Genomic DNA, 19,991 nt, shown 5'->3' with positions numbered 1-19,991 from the left:
CTTTTCCAAAAGACACCATCTCTAAATAAATGGTAAAATTTATAATATTTGACCAAATAGAATAACATCCCAAAACAATAACTAAATATATCCTTCTGTGTCACTCTTGTAAACAACATCCATCCCATAGAGCATCTTGCCAAAGACAACATGGCATTCGGTCAAAAGAAAAAGAAAAAAAAAGAAAAAAGAAAAAGAAAGAAAGACAACATGGCATTCCATCCAATCTTTTAAATGAAACAAAAAGCAAGCATGTAAGAAGGAAAAAAAAAATCCAGGCTATAAAAACTGTGCACTAAACAGATGGTACAAATTAACATTGTTCAAATACATTTTAAATATAATATAAAAAATCCTCCACACCATTAATACAGCCAGCCAGCAAATGTCACCAAGTCTTAGTCTTCTTCTCCTATGTTATCTCATGTAAAGATATTGCCTTAAGGTGCACACATGTTGCTAATTCAGCACATGGACACTCAAATTCATGTAATGAGTCTACCTACTTCTAAATATGAAAAAAGATCTTGATCTACCTTAATCTATAAAATCTTCAAATTAGCACTTGAATCAAACCATTCACTTACAAACCAACAACTTTGAGCACAACACTACTTATTTAATAGGGACAACAGCAGCCTGAGCCTATATGCAAAAATTAGTGAAATTCAGATGGATGCACGGAGTTCCAAAATAATTGAACAAAACAAAATATTCAACAATATGAAAGATAGAGGCTAACAATTAAATAGATACTAATCTAAGATACCCAAACTTGTAATAAATAATCTGCTACTATCGCAACTCAAATCTTACAAACATGGGTGGGAAAAAATGCTAGAGATCACAAACCATATATAAGAGCTCTATTTGAAATTGAAAGTTTCATTCATAGAATCATCACAAATAGCAACTGAAATCCCTCAGAATCAAGAAAATTTAATCTTTGAGGTAGATTGAAATGTAAAGCCTAAAAAAAGGATTTTTATTTTCAAAAAAGAAACCAAAGAGAACTCTAACAATCTAATTTTGCTTAGAACTATCCCAAATAAATCAATCAACAAAATGTAATCCAAACTATCAGATAAATAGAGGGATAGTAAGGCCGTCCTAAGGTGAAACAAAGTCTACAAAAAGAAGCTGAAGTAATCATTATAAGGAAGTTGACCACAAAACATGACACCAACAAAAAAAAAAAAACATAATAATTTTACAGGTTAGTTGAAAAAGAATCATGGAATGCATTTTTTTCTTTTTAGAAAAAGCTGTCTAAAATATGCAAAAACAGAGGAAATTCAAACAACAAATACATAATGGACAGAATTATCAGATAAACAAATGAAAAATTAGGCTTTCCTAACCTATCAATTTGTTCTAGCAACTCTGCTTGCAAATTACTCAAGTTTTGTACTTGACAGAGAACTGCAGCAAATCTGAATTTAAACAAAATGACAGAGTAAGAAGGTTTTTTATAATTTCAATAACAGTGTCTAACAATCTGTTGGAAGGTGTATAGTAATCAGTTGGTTCTTAATTAATTAATTAATTTCTTTTTCAAAAATGCAGTAATTACTATACACTCTGAATTTTCAAATTTTCAACCAACCAAGTATTAAAATCAAGGGCGAAATCCCTAATGTTACCAAAACTTATAACCAAAAGTAATAATTTTAGACCAAATCATCCATAGAGAGAGAATAAACCCATCATTACACACTCTAAACTTTCAGACTTATAACCATCTAAGTTGAAATTTGGCTATTAAAATCAAGGGCAAAATCCCTTATGTTACTAGTACTTAAAACCGGAAATTATAAATTTTGCATAGAAAGAGAAATAAACCCATCTATATTTCAAAAGGAGTCAAAGAAGAACCCTAGACAATTCGGTATGGAGAAAATTTTGAAATATAGATATATTGAAAAGGAAGATGTTAATTTTTGTAGTATAAACATCTGGTCTTAAACTAAAAACATATACATATTTGAGATTTAATATGCTGATTCGAAAAGGAAAATCAATGACGAAAAGTTTCAAAAAACCAAAACAGTATTTGAAGAAGAAAAGAGTATGCTGATCTTTAGAGAAATTTTGTTGCAGAGGAGAGATAAGGCAGAGTAGATGGTGATGGCCGGTCGTACGAAACTCCACTGGATCGTAAGTTTTTTTTTTCCTCCTTCCCTTTCTCTGTGTCACAGTATCGCTAGGCGTTTTCTCTTAGAGAAAGAAAATGTTAAGCGGAGCCGCAGAGGCTGATGAAAAGAGATGGCTAGGGCTTTTTTAATTGCAACGTTTTTTTATTTTATTTTAACCGGGTTTTTTTTTTTTTTGTATATCAAAAAAACTGTCAAACGGTATTAAGCGTGGCAGAGTTTTGAAAGGCCAAACGTGGTAACATGCTATTGTTTTACTTAAAAGCAGTGCATGTGGCAGCATTTTATGGGGTCTTTTTTTCTATTTGTCAATATTTCTTTAATTGTAGGAACCAATTTTCTCTTAGCTTCTATTATATATATGGTATTATAGTATATGATATGTTTATAGATTAAACTTATCAATTTTTACACTCAATAATTCATTTGGTACTAAATTAAAAAATTAAATAAGACACATGACGCAAAATTGATAATCTAATTAAAAATTTAATTGGATTTTCTTTAAGTTTTGTCTATGATATATATATATATATATATATATATATATATATATATATATATTGGCTAGTGTGTAGTTTCATGCATATGCATGGGTATAATTAAAAAAAAATTACAATAATACGATTCAAATTATATATAAAATTAGCTTACAATTTTTTTATACCATGCATTTCTAAAATATGTAATAATTTCTCATTATATATATAGGGTTTGACTTACTTCCAATACTTTTTTAACTGGAATCTCTTTTTGTCTTAATGAGAAACTGTCACATCACCCATTAACTAAATAAGAATGTGAAAATTAAAACTCAATATCACTTGTTATTGTGTATTTAAAATAAAATGAAACTTTTAGTTAAAAAAGTAATTGAAGTAAGCCAAACTCATATATATATATGGGTGAGGTTCAAGTTACACCAAGTGTAACTCTAAGCAATATTACACCACTCGATATTTTTTAATTGGATGTGAATATTGACAAATCCACCATTAGATTACATTATCTTTGTATATTCTTTATGCTTGCAAAATTTCAAGGTGGTCGGAAATTAATATCCATGTCATCAATCAATTGTTAAAATTTAGATTTTTGTAGTTTAAAATAATGCATAAAATATGAATTTATGGATCAAATGGTAAACATCCGATTGATATGAAAATTGGCACGCATGTTAAGAACATATAAAACATATAATTAAATGGTTGGATTTTCAAAATATTAATTTAATAACAAGTTATATATATATATATATATATATATATATATATATATATATATATGGGTTGAGTTCAAATTACACTGGGTGTAACTCTAAGCAATGTTACACCACCCAATAACTTGTTATTGAATTCAAATTTTGAAAATCTCACCGTTGAATTACTTATTCTATATGTGCTTCATATGCATGCCAATTTTCATACCAATCGGATGTTATTTACTATATGATCCATAAACTCATCTTTTATGAATTATTTTAAACTATAAAAACTTGAATATTAAATAATTAATTGATAACATGACTATTAATCTTTGATCACCTTGAAATTTTGCAAGCATGGAAAGTATATATATAATGGTAAATTTCTCAAAATACGTATCCAATAATAAGTTATTAAGAGGTGTAATATTATTTAGAATTACACCAATTGTAACTTGAAACAATGTTACATCACTTAATATTTTTTAATTGGATATAAATTTTGACAAATCAATCATTAGATTACATTATCTTCATATATTCTCCATACCTGTAAAATTTTAAGGTGATCAAAGATTAATAACCATATCATTAATCAATTGTTTAAATTCAAGTTTTTTGCAGTTTAAAATAATACATAAAAGATGAGTTTACAGATCGAATGGTAAATAACATTTGATTGACATGAAAATTGGCATGCATGTTAAGAACATGTAATTCAACAATTGAATTTTAAAAATATAAAATCAATAACAAGTTATTGGGTGGTGTAACATTGCTTAGAGTTACATCAGGTGTAACTTGAACCCAACCCTATATATATATATATATATATATATATATATATATATATATATATATATATATATATATATATATATATATATATATTGTGGGGAGTAAAAGGACCTGAGCGGGTATTTGGGCCTTTGGACTCTGATAAGAAGGGTCAGTTCATTCTTGACTAAAGGCCTTTAGGACTGCAAGTCGGCCCACACACCGAGGGTCTGAGGATGCATCCAAGGAAGAATCTCTACTCGGACAGACCCGAGATGACTTGGAGATTTGCTAGAAAGATCAAGGTAGAGTTCCGGAAAGACCATTGGTTAAGAGAGGGATCCTTGTACCCTCTTAATGCACCGGTGTTAGAGAAATATCTCAGAAAAAGGCTGTCACCTCCACATTAAAAATCCTGCACCTACCTCCCTGGCCGCATTAATGGGGAAGTGACCCCTGAACAGTAGGACTGAACCTTCTGGTTACTATTTAAACACTTGAAGAAGTTGGTGACAAGGGGAGAGGATAAGATTTATGTGACACGTGGACAAAGGAAAAAGAAGAAGTATTTAAGAAGAGTAGAGGGCAAAGCAAGGGGGGCGAGGAGTTAGAAAAAATAGGGACTAAGAATTGTAATCTTCAAAGAAGAAAGAGAAATAATACAGAAATTGTCCTCGGCTTACGTCCGAGGAAGTTCCTTTGCCATAATCATTTACTATTCGCAAGTATTTTTACACCTTAGCCTGTTTATTAAGTTTCCAGCATCCCTAAACTAGATTTTAAATCCACACTCTACAAATTTCATTGTTTAAGGCTCATTGGGCCTGAACCCACAGTTGTCTTTGGGTTCAGGTGAAATTGTGCACTTACATATATATATATATATATATTTTTTAAAATTTAATTAGTTTTAGACTTTTCGGTTTTTGCACCCAATAATTCACTTACCACAAAAATTTAAAACTCAGATGGACACGTGGCTGAAAATTGGACTCTAATTGAAATCCAATTTAGAATCTAATTGAATTTAGACTCTTCGATCTTTACACTTAATAATTCACTTGGTACAAAATCTAAATTAAATGGGACACATGACGCAAAATTAAGAGTCCAATTAAAATCTAATTGGGCTCGGAGATACTATCTCACAAAGTGGGCCCTAATAAGAACGTTAGGGATTTAAGTGGAGGAGATTGTGATGCCCCAATTTGATTGATTGTATGATGAATCCCACATTGGATATTTACTGGGTAAATCTAGGCTTTATTAACGACCTAAGGAAAATCGTTATCTATATCTGCGCTATGCCTTAAAAGGACTAGTCACAATTGAGACTCCTTGTAATTATTAATAAAACCTAGATCTACCCAGTAAATACCCGATGTGGAACTCATCACACATCTACACACATCACACAATCAATCAAATTGAGGCATCACAATCTCCTCTACTTAAATCCCTAACGTCCTCGTTAGAGCACACTTTATGGGGTAATGTCTCCAAGCCCACACAAGGTTATTGGGCCGGCTCTGATACCATATATAACAACCCAAGAAAAAGTGCTAGCCACATCCGCGCTATACCTTAATAGAGCTAGTCACAAATGAGGCTCCTTGTAGTTGTTAATAAAGCCCAGATCTAGCTAGTAAATACCTGATGTGGGACTCATCACACATCCACACAATCAATCAAATTGGGGGCATTACAATCTCCCCCAGTTAAATCCCTAACGTCCTCGTTAGGGCCCACTTTGTGAGGTAGTACCTCCGAGCCCACACGAGGTTATCGGGCCGACTCTAATACCATATATAACGACCCAAGAAAAAGTGCTAGCCACATCTGCACTTTACCTCAAAATGACTAGTCATAATTAAGACTCTTTGTAGTTGTTAATAAAACTCAAATCTACCCAGTAAATACCCGATGTGGGACTTATCACATATCCCCACACATCACACAATCAAACAAATCGTGGGAAAGTGTCTCTGAGCCCACACGAGGTTTTCGGGCCAACTCAGATACCATAATAAAGCCCAGATCTACCTAGTAATTACCCGATGTGGAATATATATATTCTACATAACTCATTAATTCAAAATGTATTTAATGTATTTCATAAAAATAGAAAAGTTTGTGCATTATTAATGCATTGTTTTTTCTCCTTATAATTACTCTTATGCCATAATAACAAATCCTAGAAATATATATAAATATTTTTAACAAAAACTCTATTCTTTTTTTATAATTTGTTTTTACTTTTTAATTTAGAAAATTAGAGATGTGGTCATTTTTTTAATCTTTTAGAAGAAATAATAAACGTGGACTCCATGATTAGGAGTTAAAAATTATTTAGCTAACTAAAAACCTTAGAGGAGCACTACGTTTGGCTAAAGAATAAACATTACATGCCTATCGCATTAAAGTCCTCACAACTTGGCAAGGGGAAACACCGCCTATACTGTGATTTGAGGTAATCTTTCATTATTTTTTCAATAAAATTTCTAACTCTATTGAATATATATATATTCTTGATTGTCGGAATCATTTGAGAAAAAAAAGTCATGATATTCTTGAGATTATATGAGCCATATTATAGGCGATTTCAAAATCTTAGTGCATATTGTTAAAAGTTCAACTATTTATTTATTTATTTATCTTTGGCTTATGTACAATTTTTAAAATCCTACTATTTTTGGGTATAGTTTACATTTACTAAATTTATTTTTAAAGCAAAATAAATCAATGAAAATAGTAACATTGTAGTTAATAATAATAATAATAAAACAGGGTAAGAGTTGATAAGGAAAGTGATTATTGTAAGAGTTGATAAGGAAAGTGATTATTAGATACTTTTGGTTTTGGAATTGGTGATGTGGTTTTCTCTCCTCTTATATCTATGGTGCATAACTGTATTCTACTAATTAAATTTATGATAGAATCCATTATGAATGTAAGAAAATAGAGCACTACATTACTAGAAGTACCAATAATTTTCCCAATAGGGAAGTAAAAATAGGAAAAGAAGTGTTTCCTCCACAATATAATTTGTTAGTAGTTACTGGTTTTAATTTGAACTCACCACTAAAATTACTTTTTACCCACTAATAATAATTCGTAAAACCTATCACTTATAATTTATTACAAAAATATCGTTAAAAGTTTGCATACATAACATAGTATAGCATATTTCAAATAAAATGTGGGTTCCAGTTAGTTCAATTGGTAAAATTTTTGATGATTGAATAAGAAATTTGAGGTTCAATCCCCCCTATACCAAAAATCAATTAGTGTCTTAGTCTGATAATAAGAGTTATTATTAAGAGCGGACATTGTTAGATGAAACTCTAAAAAAAAAAAAAAAAATTGAACCATACACCGTATATCTTTCTAAAGGAATAAAGAAAAGAAAAAGACCAATTATCCGAAGTCCGAACAAAAGGAATAAAAAAAGAAAAAGACCAATCATCCGAAGTCCGAACAAGAAGAATAGCAAGGAAACTTCTGAGTAAAAAGGAAATTTCCCCTAAAGGTTCATGCTGGTCACCACGAAATTAGTCTGTCCTTTTATTTATTTATATATTTTTCTAAAGAAAGTAAAAAAGATAAATGAATGGATTGGGAAAGTAGCAGTAGCCAGTAACAGAGGAAAATAGGCATTTAAGACGCAGATGAGTTGTTGACTTGACTTAAAATAGAGGATAACGAAGTTGTGAACACAAACACACGGAGAAAGAAAGCACAGATTCCATTCCTATATCTAAAAAGAATTGGATCCGGCTTTGTTTCAGGAGGATTCCGAGCATTACAATCACTACTACTGTGATATCGAATCCAAATCTGTAAGTCACATATTCATCACTTTTATTATTTTCCTTTCAGTTTGTCCTCAAAATGAAAAATTCACATCAAATTGTATTTTTCTTCTTTAATTTACTTTCCTTCTCTTCAGTTTTAATTGAATGAACTTTTTTCTTTTTCTATCCATATTATAGTTTAAAATTTTCATGAGCACTCAAGGAGCACCATCTTCTTCTTCTTCAACACCTAAGAGGAAATACGAGGTGTTTCTTAGCTTTAGAGGTTTGGACACCCGTAGAAATTTTACAGATCATCTATATGCTGCTTTGCAACGTAAGGGTATTTCGACCTTTAGGGACGATGAAGAACTTGATAGAGGACAACCAATTTCACTAGAGCTTTGGAAAGCAATAGAAGAATCGAGGTTTGCTATTGTCATTTTCTCAAGAAACTATTCATCTTCGACATGGTGCTTAAAAGAACTTGCAGAGATCGTTAAATGCATGAAAAATAGAGGATTGACAATTTTGCCAATTTTCTATGATGTGGATCCATCTGATGTACGAAAACAAACAGGACCTTTTGGACAAGCTTTTAACGAACATGAAGAATGTTTTAAAGAGAACATGGAGGTGGTGGAAACATGGAGGGCTGCTTTGAGAGAAGTGGCCAATCTCTCTGGTTGGCATTTACAAGATAGGTAATTTCCATGAGAAATTTGTTTTTATAAATATATAAACAATATTTTCATATACCATGAAGTATATATATATACCTCTTACAATATTAATATATGAACAATCTTTCACAAACCATGAAGCATATAAATAGCCATTGGAATGTATAATAATATGCAAAGATTGAGGTATTACATATACTAGTTAAAATTATGTTGTTATATTCTAGGACTCCGTGTAGGAGGTGCTTATACTTCCCAGTCACTCTGTCTTTCATGCCCCCTAACATAGAAAGGCCCAAAATATAGGGCAATAAGGTTTGGTTTTTTTTTTTTTTTTTAATTCAAAAAATATATGCAGAGCTATATGTTCCTTTTTTCCACTGTTAAGAAGGCTCAAAATTTTAGAATTATGCCCGTTAATTACAAGTTTTACTAGATAGGTCTTATAAATTGAAATACTAATTATTCTTTTGTTGAAGTAATACCTCATTGTCACATCAATTTGTAAGTTTTTTGTAATAAAATCTATAGTAACTTTAATATTTTCTCCACAAAAAAAAAAAAAAAAAAGAATTAATAGAAATACAACCAAATCATCATTATGTGAACTAAAAATGCTAAAGTTGCTACAAATTGTATGACAAAAAACTTACAAATTGATATGGTAGGAATATGATTGGTACTACTTAAATAATATAATAAATGAATGTTTGAGTAACTTTAAAAAAAAAAAATTGATGACACTTCGTCAATTTGTAAAATCTATATTGTAAAATATACAGTATCATTAGCTCATTATGGGAGAATTAGTCATATTAACAAGTAAGAATTAGATTTGAAATAGAAAATAAATTAAATATTATTTAAGTAATGTTTTGATATAAAAAGGTCCCTTTAAAATTTTCATAGTCAGCCTTGAGCCTTAAACTTTTTTGGGCCGGCCTTAATCTCTCTATCTCTCTTTAAAGTAAAAGCTAGAGTTTTCTTTTTATAATTTCATTTGAGACCCTTGCAATTAAAAGGAACTACACTATTCAAGAACATAAATTTATATAAATTGTAAATCTGTTAGTATTGTTTATTATCTTTATTATATTTTTTGGATAAATTACAATTTACCCTTTGTGGTTTGGCTATTTTACATTATAATACACAAAAGTTTGATTGTTTGTTTTGTATTATTAATTTTTTTAAGAAACAAAACACGTACACAAGGGAAAATGAATGATTATCAATTTCAATTAACTCAACCGGTAAAAACTCTGATAATTGAATAAGAGATCTATAGTTCAATCCATGCCTACATGAAAAACCGATTAGTGTCTTGGTTTAATAGTATAGAACACAATTATTATAAACGAACCTCATAGGTTGAAACTCTAGCCCTAAAATTTGGACTAAAATGGAACCATTAAAGTTCTCTCCAAATTAATAGATTTTGTTGTTTACGGTCAAATTTATCCACCAATTTCCTTTCCCCTTTTCTTCTCCCTCCAACTCCAATATCCAATCCTATGAGAGAGAGAGAGAGAGAGAGAGAGAGAGAGTAAAAATTTAATCAACAACAAAATTTCGAATGAGTATGCTGTAAAATTAATTGGAGGAGTGTCTGCCTTTTTTTTTTTTTTTTTGGTTTTGGTAAAGGGCTAATATCATTGCTAACCTACTGGCATCCCCTGTTTCTCTCCCTCTTGTATGCTTTTTCATTTTTCTTTTTGGTTCTATGAATAGGAAGGCCCACTGTCTTAGGAAGGAACAACCGAACAACAATTGTCTACAAGTTATTAACGAAATTCGATGAGTCTCTTTCAATTTAATATAACAAAAACTATGTATATCTGATATCATCTTACAATTCTTATATGGGTGGTTCTATCCACATTGCTTGAGCTAATGACTTCATATTTGTTTGACCAAGGAGTATTATTGCCTAGTATTTTTGTTCCATCCCTGAGGGTTTAAGTTTGGTTTGGACAATCACGTAATTATTATTCTATCTTTTCCACAGGCAGGAGTCAATATTTATCCAACATATTGTGGAAGTGATATTACATAAATTGAGTTCAAGTTTCTCATGCATTACTAATGACTTGGTTGGAATAAATTCTTCAGTAGAGAAATTGATCAATTTGTATTTAGGTCTTGGGAACAATTTTTGCATGATTGGGATTTGTGGCTTGGGAGGTTTGGGAAAGACAACTCTTGCTAGAGCTATTTATAATATGTTCCATAATCATTTTGAAGGTTCTAGCTTTCTTGCTAATGTTAGAGAAATATCCAAAAAAGGTGATTTGCATCTATTACAACAACAACTTCTTGAAGAAATTTTGGAGGAAAGAAATATAAATATAAGGGACGTCTATCGAGGAGTTGACATGATCAAGGATAGGCTTTGTTATAAAAAAGTTCTAGTTGTTCTAGATGATGTTGACCAATTGGACCAGTTACAAAACTTGGCTGGAGAGCATAGTTGGTTTGGATTGGGAAGTTGGATAATAATAACAACTAGAGATGAACATTTGTTGGTTCAGCATGGAGTGCATGAAATATATAAGCCTAATGCACTAAACATTGATGATGCTTTAAAACTTTTTTGTTTGAAAGCCTTCAAAAATGAGCAACCCAAAGAAGGTTATATGAAGCTCTCCCAAGATGTTGTGTACTATGCTAAAGGCCTTCCATTAGCTCTTGTTACTTTGGGTTCCTTTTTGATTGGAAGAACAATGGATGAATGGCAAAGTGCGTTGGACAACTTTAAAAGAATTCCTAAGAGAGAAATATTTGATATACTTAAAGTAAGTTACGATGGACTTGAGGAAATGTGGAAGGAGATATTCTTGGATATTGCATGTTTCTTTCGAGGTGAGATGAAAGATCGAGTAATAGAAATATTAGAGAATTGTGGTTTTGATGCAAGAATTGGTGTAAGTGTTCTAGTGAATAAATCTCTCTTGACCATAGAAGGAAAGAAGTTGTGGATGCATGATCTACTACAAGATATGGGTAGAGAAATTGTTCATCGAGAATCTCGTGGAGAGCCTGGAAAGTGCAGCAGGATATGGCTTTATAAGGATTTGGTTCATGTATTGACGAGAGGAACGGTAAGAACAATGACAAAGCTAGAATTTTATTTCAGCAAACAATATTTAGTTGGTATATTAACACAATTTCAGTCAAAAATTTTGTTCTTAAAAAAAAAAAAAAAAACAAACAAACAAACAAACCATCCAACATATATGTAATTGCCTAGGTACTTTGATAATAAAATATAACATACAAACTTTCATTTAACATGCTAGTATATTGTCTATAATTAGATCTTATATTTTGAAAACATAATGTGATAGTGTGATTATTATATATATAATTTCAATTCATCTTTCTTGATGTAATCAACCAATTTTTCATCTCTTGATTACTAACTAAAACAAAAGGCTATATTTTTTGTCATCACTTTAAAAATAATGTTGTAATTTCATCTTTTCTTTTCTTTTTTTCTTTTCTTTTCCTTTTAGATTGTTTTCCTTTTTCCCTTGGTCATGAATTTCTAGAAGGTAGAATTGCACCTTCCTTATTATCATAAAGAATTGCACCTTCCTTATTTTAATGTATGGTTTTTCTCAAAAAATAAATAAATTAATGTATGGTATAAAAAAAAAAATCTTAGTCTATGAATTTAAAGGCGAAATTAAGAAGAATACTTTAAATGGGTTCCAGTTAGCTCAACTGGTAAAGTTTCTGAAGGTTATATAAGAGATCTAGGGTTTAATCCCTGTCTACACAAAAAACTGATTGGTATCTTAATTTGATAATAAAGATCTATCATCAGGAGCAGACGCCATAAGTTGAAACTCTCTCTCAAAGAATAATACTTTAACACTTGTTGACATGTTGTACAGCGATCTTTTAGGTTTTTTTTTTTTTTGAGAATCCAAATTATTATTAAATAATAGGACCCTTAATTGTTGGTCGTTTACTAGAAGAGATGAAGAGATTATTGCGTCATTTTCAAAGCTGTAAATTCAGGTTCAATACTGTTAAACATGATGCTAATATTGCATCTTGTAGATTATAGGCTTGTAATTTTAGAAATAGAAATCCCTTATCCCTTGTTTTTTGGAAAACGTATTTTGTGTAAAATGATATCGCATCATTTATATCAAAATTCAAAACCCAATAAATGAGAGACATGTGTATAAAAATAACTACCCACTAACACATGTCTTTCATTTGTTAGTAAGATAGTTATTTTTTACTGACATATTGCACACTTATTAGATTTTAATATCACTGACATGATATCATTTGATACAAAATATTTTCTCCTCCTTTTGTGCTCTACTTTATACCATGCCAAATACAAGTTTCCATGTGTGATTTTTTAAAAAAAAACTTTGGTTATTTTATAAGAAAACAAAAAATATTATGTGACAAATTGTGATTGGTGGAGTGTAAAATGAAATGCAAAAAATGGAACAAAGGATTTTTATTCATAATTCTAGTAGAGACAAAGTTTGGTTGGAGGATACTGCCAATCTTATTTGAGGGGTGATCCATTCTTAAGTAAACTATTAAATTTGTCTTACTCTTAATATATATTCTCCTCTTATTCCTTAGAAAAACAAACTCCTAACATTTTTTTATTTTATCCGGTGACTCTTAACTGGTATTTTGCAAGTTAGTCTATTTTTTATTGTTAAACTAGTGGTATGCATGTGCGATGCAGATATTAATTACAAAAAACAAAATTTACAAATATTATTAAAACTATCATAATAATTAGTGAACCACTTGAAACTCAAACTGTTATAATATACACACATATGGCCACTTGACTTGAGGACAATATGTATTGTGGAAGTTTTATTACATTACAATAAAATAAAATAAAAACTATGATATATGATTAAAATTATTGAAATAAATATTAAAATTTATTATAAATTTCTTCAAATTTTTGGTAATATAATTTTAGTTGAAGCGTATTTTAAGTTTCTTGAAACTTAGATAATAGAGTGTTACCTAAATTATACCACCCTAACAAATATTAAGATAAATAGAATTTTAGTTAGAGTATAATTTTTTATTTCTATGAAGAGAGTTTTAATAAATTAAACTGTTAGGTTTTATATATACTAACAAGTATTATAACAATTAATATGATAAATCAATTTGATAATTGTTGCATAGAGAAGATAGCCACTTGATGCAATCATGGCCTCTAAGATCCAATTTTTATTATATAGTATATGATTTGAAGTTTGGTCCACCATTCAAGGGGCTTTAAAAAAAAAAAATTTATTTGGCTGAATATTCGAGGCTATTTTTTTGGTTGAGGGAAGAAGATGCAAAAATTAAATTGTTTCCCAAAAGGGCTAATTGGAGAAATTTCCCACCTTACTCTACTTGATTCCACCAATTGTTAAGAGGAGGTTACATATCAGAAAAATTCAGGATCTCGCTATTTTTACTTCCTTTAATACAGTACACACTTGAGTATTTATAGTCTTCTTATCTTCTGTAGTGAATTTTTACCGATCCTTTCTCTTTTGATGCTTAGGCAACAGAAGCAATCCAAGCCATAGTACTAAAGTCTTCTCAGCTAGAAAAAGAATACCGGAGCATTGAAGCCTTTTCTAAACCTTTTTCAAAGATGATCAATCTTAGATTGCTCATAATTGATAATGAGGATATCCCTAATGGCCTCAGTCATCTTTCTAATGACCTAAGATTACTTGAATGGTTTAATTATGGTTCAAAATGTTTGCCATCCAGTTTCAGACCAAAAGAGCTTGTTGAACTTAATTTACCATTTAGCCACATCAAGTATCTTTGGCGCGGAGTAAAGGTAAATTTGTTCTTTTTATAATCCTTCTTTTCTTTAGGAGTAGCATCAACAAACTCCCTGGGTATTTGAGTTTACTCTAGTCATTATAAAATATAATTTCCTTAAAAGGTTATTCCTAATGCACAAAGCTCCCACTTTTACAAGGTTTGGGAAAAGTTATGGTAGGCAGCCTTACTCCATTTTTTTGGAGAGGTCTTATTAAAAACAAATTATGTGTTTAATGCAAGTTTTTTTTTTTTTTTTATCAGAATTTGGACAAGTTAAAATGCATCGATCTCAGACATTCTGAAAACCTTATCCAGACACCTAACTTCAAAGGGGTTCCGATTCTTGAGAAATTATATCTTAGTTGGTGTAGTAATTTGGTCGAGATCCACCCTTCTGTTGGGAAACTAAGAAGGCTTTTTATTTTAGAATTGGAACACTGTCACTCACTTATCAATCTTCCAAGAATGACTACTAAAATGGAGTCTCTTACAACTCTAAGGCTTTGTGGCTGCTCAAAATTCAGGAAGGTGCCAGAATTTGAGGGAATATTGAAAAGCCTATCAGAACTTGATTTGAGTGGGACTGCTATTGAGAAACTACCCTCGTCAATTGGGTGTTTGACTGCCCTTACTGTATTAGATCTAAGAAATTGTGAAAATATTGAACGTCTTCCAAGCAACATGGATGGCTTGAGGTCTCTTGAAAAACTTGTTCTTTCCGGATGATCGCAAATTGTTGAGTTGCCAGAGAACCTGTGGAAAATAAATTGTTTGAAAGAACTTGATTTGAGTCGAATTGGATTAAGACATCCATTAGAGAAAAAGTTCTTTAATGTTAGGTTGCCTCGTCTTGAAGGAATAGGGCTTAGTACAGGTATTGGTCGCTTATCCTCGCTAAAAAATTTAACACTAAGTTCGGCCAAATGTGTCACACTGCCTGCAAGCATCAGTCAACTTTTGAAACTGGAAACTCTTGATTTGTGCCACTGGGATCAGCTTCGATCATTGCCAGAGCTTCCACCAACTGTAAGATATATAAATGCTAGAGGTTGTTATTCCCTAGAACCATCACCAGCACTATTCAAGATGAGCAGTTCGTTACAACCTCGCTCCCTCTTCGGTTGTCAGTATGATGAGAGCAAAGGTGAAGTGGCATTTACATTATTGAACCATTACCTACAGGTACTCTCTGTCTCTGTCTCTGTCTCTCTTTTGATTTTTCTATTTTGATAATTTGATAGTTGGAGGGGGATTTTAAGCCAATAAATTTTCATTAGAAACACCAAAAAGCACCAGTTGATCTATAAGGCTCTTGACCTCTCTACTGTATTTATTAAGTGGAATATTGTAATCATGTGTTTTTTTTTGGGTACAGGGACTCCTTTGTCGAAAAACTGGGTTTGAAACTAATACCAAAAGGAAAGAGGGTGGATCTAGATCTGAATTTCAATTAATTATTCCTGGATCTAAAATTCCACAGTGGTTAAAACATCGAAGTGTGTCGAATTCAGTAAGTATAGTGCCGCCTCCAAATTGGTGTAATAGTAGATGGATGGGATTTGCTCTCTGTGCTTGTTTGTATGCATCATATTCGCCTATTATTGCTAATGCTGAGGAGCATGGCAAAACATCTGGTCTTAGAGCTCGCGTGATAGCCCTTGGTGATATGCCTCACAGTCACTGTGCCGCTGAAATTTTCTTTGGGATGGAATTAGGTGCGGACCACATTTGTCTATTGTATCTATCCCGTGATGATTGGTTTGCTACTGGTTGGAATGGTGAATGCAATCAGATTGAGGTTCTATTTGAGACCACTAACCCATCCTGGGTTACGCAGAAATGTGGGGTCAGTTTGGTATACGAGGAAGATGTGGAAGAGTTCAACCAATCAATTGCACAATGTAGCAATAGCCGTGTCAATACTTACGAGGGTTCTGTTGGTAATAAATTAAAATTTTCCTAAGCAGCTAAGAATGCAACAAGTGGCACAACAAGGAGATTACACCAGTAAACATGAGAGCATAGAGAAAGATATGGGAAGCAGATGCGGCAGTTTCTATGGAAGTCATTAATTTATTTAATAGTGTAGAAAGTAAAAACAAGTGGCGGTGATGTAGTTGCAGAAGTTACAAGCAGCACCTGACATCACGGCAAGTTTCATTCAAGCCTAAAGATAGACAGACACGTGGATGAACAACTGCTAATAACTGTCTGTAACCGTCGAGGGTATAAATAAATGACACATTGTCAAGAAAACTTTGGAAGTATGAGTTTTTATAAATCTAGCTATTGTACCAAATAAGCATTAATTTTAGTGTTAAGTCTTGAACATTTAACATGTTCATACTTTAGAATCATTTGAGCCATGCCTTCAAAAACACTCAAGAAGCAACTTTAATTACACTCATTAGGAATGAGTCAATAATTAATTCTTTTCTTTCTTTAATTATAGTACTATACTAACTAAGGTTTTTACATATATACAGATCATAATTGACATGTCTGCAGCTGATGATGCCAATGTTCTTTTCAAACATTGATTGACTGCAAAATAGGAAGGAGGATTTTCATAGCATGAATTTTAATTGAGGCTACTGCTATCTGATGTGCACAAGCGTCTCTGTCAATCTGACTGTTTTTTTTTTTTTTTTTGGATAAAAAACCTGGTATGTTGTAATGAATTTATATATTATGATGATTTGTAAATGTGTTAGTGTGAGATATCCTTTCATCTTGTTTCATAATGACAATATAGCCTGGATCTTTTTGTGTTTTGGCGGGTTCTAGTCCTAATCAGATATGATTTCTATGGTTTCAGATATTAGGATGAAGTGAAGTTCAATTGAGCCAACTGCTATCACCTACAAGCTATACTTTCAGGTCCCTTTCTCACATTTCTCTCATGCAGTTTATTTGAGTTAACCTATATTAGAGCTTGAGTCGTGAATTTTGGACAAGCTTAAAAGCTATTACTTTCTTTTCTTTTTTTTATCAATCACGCAATATGATCAGATAAGCATTAATTCAGTCTTCATTCTAGAATATGGACTTACAATTAAACAGTCTACAAATACTTTTGAAAGCTTCATCAAGTTCAGTAATCTTCTTCCAGGGACTAGCCTACTTGATAGTTATGGCCTAACCATTATACTATTAATATCTTTCTTCTAAATATAAACCAGCATATCAGCCTAATGTAGAAGTTGCTTTATATCACTGGAGGAATCAGCTAGCAACATAAAGGAGCCTATGTCTATCTTGGAGCATATTATCTGGTTGGGAATCCAGTAATTCCTTCCGATCGGATTTAGAGACTATTGTACAAGCTCATTTATTTATTTGGCTACAATGTAAAAACATTTCTGTTTGCCCATGGAACAAGTTTCACAAATTGGCAAAAGCAAGTTATTATAGTACAAAATTTTTTTCCTTTTACTTAATTTTCCCCCCACCCCATTCCCTCCCTTTTCTTCTTCTTCTTACTGTAATTTACCATATTTATGCTCAAATTGATTGTAAAGCTTGAATATTGCAAATCCTATAACTATTTCATATTGGAACAACAGGTCTCAAATCTATATTTAGTTAAAATTGGTGGGTATTGAGACGTATTAGGCTTGTTGACTAAACTAGTTTGGAATGCATAGTTGGATTTTTATTGATGTTATAGATGTCAAAAGCAAGAGAGAGGACAATTGAGAGAGATTCTTGTAACAAATATGAGGAAACAAAATGTGTTTTTTTTTTTTCTAAATAAAAATGATCTTATAATTCCTTGGCCTATCTTTATATCAAAATTATGCTACAATAATGTAAATGATATTATTATAGTGGAATGTAAATAATGATTAAAATCTTGTTAGTAGTGGTCCCTTTCTATTCTCAGTTGGGAAGCACGGAAATAGACATGATTACAGGTACAATATGGCGACATGAACAATTTTTGAAAAATTATAACTTAAAAAGACTAATACGACACTAATATGATACTGGTACGACACTCTAAATGAGATGTATGTGCATGTACTTGCTAGATTCTCAATGAAAACAAGAAAAAAGGTTATGGGTTAAATAGATATAATTTTAAAAGTTTAGGTTTAATTTTAAACTAACGGAATTATCAAGTTTAACGGAATTATCAGCTTAGAGTTGGACTTACTGAAGGGCTTCCTTTCTCTCTGTCACACACATACACAGAACATTACTTAATTCTTTAACCAAATGGGCAATAATCTGATAGCAACTGAATCCAGCCCAGCGTTTATTTCCACTGCCTTTTGCTGTTTCACAATTACTCCCAAATCTTTCACTTTCACTTTTCACTCACATTCATCTCTTCAATTTTTCTACTTTTATTCCCTCCTTAATATATATATATATACACACACACATCAAATTGTTTTCTTCTTCACTAATTTATGTTCCTTTCTTAACTTAGTTTCTTCAGTTCTATACATATTGTGCTTCAAATTTTTTCTGTATATTTTTTATGCCTTCCATGAGCCGCCCAATGAGGTGTACGTCATCACCATCACCATCATTTTCTTCTTCTTCAACACCTCAATGGAAATACGAGGATGGTATTTACAAGATAGGTAATTTCCATTACAACATGTACTAGTTAAATTTCTGTTTCAATCAGTGCTTATACTACTACAAATAGTTTGTGACCCTTGCTCTTTTGTTATTAAAAGTGTTGGTGCATTTAACAAAAAGAACATAACTTTCTATGAATTATAAGTATATTGTTATTGTTTATTATCTTCATTTTATATATATATATATATATATATATATATATATATTTCTTAGGTAAATTACTATTTGACTTTTGCAAATTTGGCCATTCTACAATTTAATATACAGAATTTCAATTATTAAATTTAAATCCCTAAAATTTCAATTTGACAGCCATGCCTTCTGAAACTGTCAAGAGGCAACTTTAATTACACTCATTAGGAATGAGTCAATAATTAATTGTTTTCTTCCTTTAATTATAACATATATACGTATTATAATTGACATGTCTACAGATGATGATGCCAATGTTCTTTTCATAGTATTTCCTTCCTTATCATGTATATTCTTCCTAATCATTGGTGTCATGCCTTTAGGAATCAAACTCCAATTACACTCATTAGTACTGAACGAATTATTATTATTATTATTATTATACTAACTCAGGTTTTCACATACATGCAGTTGGTGATGATGATGTATATATAGTGGTGATAATGATGATGATTTATATATACTTGTTGGTGATGATGATTATATATACAGTTGGTGATGATTATATATACAGTTGGCGATGATAATGATTGACATGACTGCAAAAGATGACGCCTAAGTGCTGTTTATACATTGACTATCTTTTTTTAATTGGATGAATTTCAATTCGAGGGTTAGGCAATAGATGTGCACATGCATTTCAATCAGCCTGACCATGTTTGTATTTAGTTCAGTTACAATGATTTGGAAACTTGTTATTTGGAAACTTGTTCAAGTGGCATGTCTGTGCATCTTGTTTCAAAACGAAAATGGA

At 31.3% G+C, this 19,991-nt stretch overlaps 1 pseudogene; it reads left to right on the top strand.

The window, feature by feature from the left end:
• Positions 1 to 7,645: 7,645 nt before the first annotated feature.
• On the top strand, positions 7,646 to 18,008 carry LOC142619201 (TMV resistance protein N-like; annotated as a pseudogene).
• Positions 18,009 to 19,991: the final 1,983 nt, after the last annotated feature.

Source organism: Castanea sativa, chromosome 12 (assembly GCF_040712315.1).
Source record: "Castanea sativa cultivar Marrone di Chiusa Pesio chromosome 12, ASM4071231v1".
Lineage (NCBI taxonomy): Eukaryota > Viridiplantae > Streptophyta > Magnoliopsida > Fagales > Fagaceae > Castanea > Castanea sativa.
This window is presented reverse-complemented; position numbering and strand designations above follow the sequence as displayed.